Here is a 4,615-nt window from a genome sequence, read left to right on the forward strand (position 1 = left end):
ATGATCATGAACCTACAAAAACATATAACTAAGGAAAATATAGTTAGATAAATAAAAATTGGGTTGCGTCCCAACAAGCGCTTCTTTAGTGTCAATAGCTTGACAGTGGGCTCTCATGGAGCCTCACAGATGTGCAGAGCTTTGTTGAGACTCTCCAACACCAAACTTAGAGTTTGGATATGGGAGCTCAACACCAAACTTAGAGTTTGGTTGTGGCCTCCCAACACCAAACTTAGAGTTTGACTGTAGGGGCTCTGGTTGACTCTGCTTTGAGAGAAGCTTTTTCTGCTTCCTTTCCATGGTTGCAGAGGGAGATCCTTGAGTTTTAAACACAAGGGAGTCCTAATTCCATTGAAGGACTATTTCACCTCTGTCAACATCAATCACAGCTCTTGCTGTGGCCAGGAAAGGTCTTCCTAGGATGATGGATTCATCCTCTTCCTTTCCAGTATCCAGGACTATGAAATCAGTAGGGATGTAAAGGCCCTCAACCTTTACTAGCACATCCTCTACTTGTCCATAAGCCTGTTTTCTTGAGTTGTCTGCCATCTCTAATGAGATTCTAGCAGCTTGCACCCCATAGATTCCCAGTTTCTCTATTACAGAGAGGGGCATGAGGTTTATTCCTGAACCAAGGTCACATAGAGCTTTAAAGATCATAGTGCCTATGGTACAGGGTATTATGAACTTTCCAGGATCCTGTCTCTTCTGAGGTAATGTCAGTTGATCCAGATCACTCAGTTCATTGATGAACAAGGGAGGTTCAACTTCCCAAGTAACAATGCCAAATAATTTGGCATTCAGCTTCATGATTGCACCAAGAAACTTGGCAGTTTGCTCTTCAGTAACATCCTCATTCTCTTCAGAAGAGGAATACTCATCAGAGCTCATGAAGGGCATAAGGAGGTTCAATGGAATCTCTATGGTCTCTAGATGAGCCTCAGAGTCCTTTGGTTCCTCAGAGGAAAGCTCCTTATTGATCACTGCACGTCCCAGGAGGTCTTCCTCCTTGGGATTCACGTCCTCTCCTCTCCTCACAGGTTCGGCCATGATGCTTATGTCAATGGCCTTGCACTCTCCTTTTGGATTTTCTTCTGTATTGCTTGGGAGAGTACTAGGAGGGATTTCAGTGATCCTTTTACTCAGCTGGCCTACTTGTGCTTCCAAATTCCTAATGGAAGACCTTGTTTCATTCATGAAACTCACAGTGGCCTTAGATAGATCAGAGACTAGATTTGCTAAATTAGAAGCATTTTGTTCAGAGTTCTCTGTCTGTTGCTAAGTGGATGATGGAAAAGGTTTATTATTGTTAAACCTGTTTCTTCCACCATTATTAAAGCCTTGTTGAGGCTTTTGATCCTTCCATGAGAAATTTGGATGATTTCTCCATGATGAGTTATAGGTGTTTCCATAGGGGTCACCTAAGTAATTCACCTCTGCTATTGCAGGGTTCTCAGGATCATAAGCTTCTTCTTCATAAGAAGCCTCTTGAGTACTGTTGGATGCAGCTTGCATTCCATGCAGACTCTGAGAGATCATATTGACTTGCTGAGTCAATATTTTATTCTGAGCCAATATGGCATTCAGAGTATCAACTTCAAGAACTTCCTTCTTCATAGGCGTCCCATTACTCACAGGATTCCTTTCAGAAGTGTACATGAACTGGTTATTAGCAACCATGTCAATGAGTTCTTGAGCGTCTGCAGGCGTTTTCTTTAGGTGCATGGATCCACCTGCAGAAGTGTCCAGTGACATCTTTGATAGCTCAGATAAACCATCATAGAATATATCCAGGATGGTCCATTCTAAAAGCATGTCAGAGGGACACTTTTTGGTCAACTGTTTGTATCTTTCCCAAGCTTCATAGAGGGATTCACCTTCTTTCTGTCTGAAGGTTTGAACATCAGCTCTAAGCTTGCTCAGCTTTTGAGGAGGAAAGTACTTGGCTAAGAAAGCCGTGACCAGCTTATCCCAAGAGTTCAGGCTGTCTTTGGTTGAGAATCCAACCATAATCTAGCTCTGTCTCTTACAGCAAAAGGGAAAAGCATGAGCCTGTAGACTTCAGGATCTACTCCATTAGTCTTAACAGTATCACATATCTGCAAGAATTCAGTTAAGAACTGAAAAGGATCTTCAGATGGAAGTCCATGAAACTTGCAGTTCTGCTGCATTAGAGAAACTAATTGAGGTTTCAGCTCAAAGTTGTTTGCTCCAATGGCAGGAATGGAGATGCTTCTTCCATGTAAATTGGAATTAGGTGCAATAAAGTCACCAAGCATCTTCCTTACATTATTATTATTTTCGGCTGCCATCTCCTCTTCCTGTTCGAAAATTTCTGAAAGGTTATCTCTGGATTGTTGTATTTTAGCTTCTCTTAGTTTCCTTTTCAGAGTCCTTTCAGGTTCTGGATCTGCTTCCACAAGAATGTTCTTATCCTTGCTCCTGCTCATATGATAAAGAAGAAGGCACAGAAAAATAATAATAATAATAATAACAATATGGATCCTTTATACCACAGTATAGGGATCTCTGTGTGAGTAGAAGAAGAGGGAGAGACAAAGAATGTAATATAATGGAAGAAACACAACTGTGAGGATGGCAGAGATGTAAGATGAGATGTTAGGATATGAATGAATAAATAGAATAAGATGGGAGAGAAGGAATTTTCGAAAATAATTTTTGAAAAAGAGTTAGTGATTTTTGAAAATAGTTTTTTTTTTTGAAAAATGTTAGTAATTTTCGAAAATTAAGATTTAAAAATTAAAATAATTAATGAATTAAAAAGAAATTTTGAAAAAGGGGGAAGATATTTTCGAAAATGAGAGAGAGAGAGTTAGTTAGATAGTTTTGAAAAAGTTAAGAAACAAACAAAAAGTTAGTTAGTTAGTTGAAACAAATTTTGAAAACCAATTTTGAAAAGATAAGAAGTTAGGAAGTTAGAAAAGATATTTTTAAAAGATATTTTTGAAAAAGATAAGATAAGAAGATATTTTTGAAAAGATATGATAGGAATTAGTTTTTGAAAAAGATTTGATTTTTAAAATCTCAATTAATGACTTGATTCATAAGAAATCACAAGATATGATTCTAGAACTTAAAGTTTGAATCTTTCTTAACAAGTAAGTAACAAACTTGAAATTTTTGAATCAAAACATTAATTGATTATGTTATTTTCGAAAATTTGGTATAAAAATAAGAAAAAGATTTTTGAAAAATATTTTTGGAATTTTCGAAAATAACTAAGAATTTTGAAAAAGATTTGATTTTTGAAAAAAATTTTGAAAAAGATAAGATTTTCAAATTGAAAATTTGATTTGACTCATAAGAAACAACTTGATTTTAAAAAATTTTTGAAAAAGTCAATCCAAATTTTCGAATTTGATGAGAGAAAAAGGGAAAGATATATTTTTTTTATTTTTGAATTTTTATGATGCAAGAGATAAACACTAAAAAGATGCAATGCATGAAATTTTTAGATCAAAACAATAAATGCATGCAAGAATGCTATGAATGTCAAGATGAACACCAAGAACACTTTGAATGTCAAGATGAACATCATAGACACAATTTTGAAAAATTTTTAATGCAAAGAAAACATGCAAGACACCAAACTTAGAATTCTTTAATGCTGAGACACTAAGAATTCAAGAATGCATATGAAAAACATGAAAAGACACACAACAAAAAATCATCAAGATCAAACAAGAAGACTTACCAAGAACAACTTGAAGATCATGAAGAACACTATGAATGCATGATAATTTCGAAAAAATGCAAGATGCATATGCAAGTGACACCAAACTTATAATGTGACTCAAGACTCAAACAAGAAACAAAAAAATATTTTTGATTTTTATGATTTTCTAATTTTTTTGGATTTTTATTTTATATTTTTCAAAAAATTCTTTTGAAAAAGAAAAAAAGGATTCCAAAATTTTTAATATGAATTCCAGGAATCTTATGCTCTAAAGCTCCAATCAAAGGGTCAGGCATGGCTTAATAGCCAGCCAAGCTTTAGTATGTAACTCAGACATGACACGCCTGACATTCCTTACATTCAACAACCAATTGGCTAAGAATGATAAAGAAGCTCTTCTCTTGAGTATAAGAATTGAGACATGGCCTTACAGCCAGCCAGGCTTCAACATGCTTCATGAAACACTAGAATTCATTCTTAAAAATTTTGAAGCCATAGAATAATTTATTTTTGAAAACATTTTTTTTCGAAAACAAAAGAAAAATTTTGAAAGATTTTTGAAAAAATTTTTGAAAATAAAACAAAAAGAAAATTACCTAATCTGAGCAACACGATGAACCGTCAGTTGTCCATACTCGAACAATCCCCGGCAACGGCGCCAAAAAATTGGTGCACGAAATTGTGATGTCCAAGCTCAAACTATTCCTGGCACGTGAGCAACTTGGTACGCGTAATCGTGATTACACATTCATAATTTGCCACAACTTCGATACAACTAACCAGCAAGTGCACTGGGTCGTCCAAGTAATACCTTACGTGAGTAAGGGTCGAATCCCACGGAGATTGTTGGTATGAAGCAAGCTATGGTCACCTTGCAAATCTCAGTCAGGCAGATATAAATTGATAATGATGTTTTCG

The 4,615-nt window shown here is 35.6% G+C and overlaps 1 non-coding gene across 1 annotated transcript; it reads left to right on the forward strand.

Annotated features, from left to right (window-relative positions):
- The first annotated feature begins 1,809 nt into the window (after positions 1–1,809).
- On the forward strand, positions 1,810–1,917 carry LOC148571100 (small nucleolar RNA R71). The gene has a single exon (XR_015908552.1). It is a non-coding gene; the product is annotated as a small nucleolar RNA R71 (small nucleolar RNA).
- The last annotated feature ends 2,698 nt before the right edge of the window (positions 1,918–4,615 follow it).

Source organism: Arachis ipaensis, chromosome B3 (genome assembly GCF_059453495.1).
Source record: "Arachis ipaensis isolate K30076 ecotype BB chromosome B3, ASM5945349v1, whole genome shotgun sequence".
NCBI classification, from domain to species: domain Eukaryota; kingdom Viridiplantae; phylum Streptophyta; class Magnoliopsida; order Fabales; family Fabaceae; genus Arachis; species Arachis ipaensis.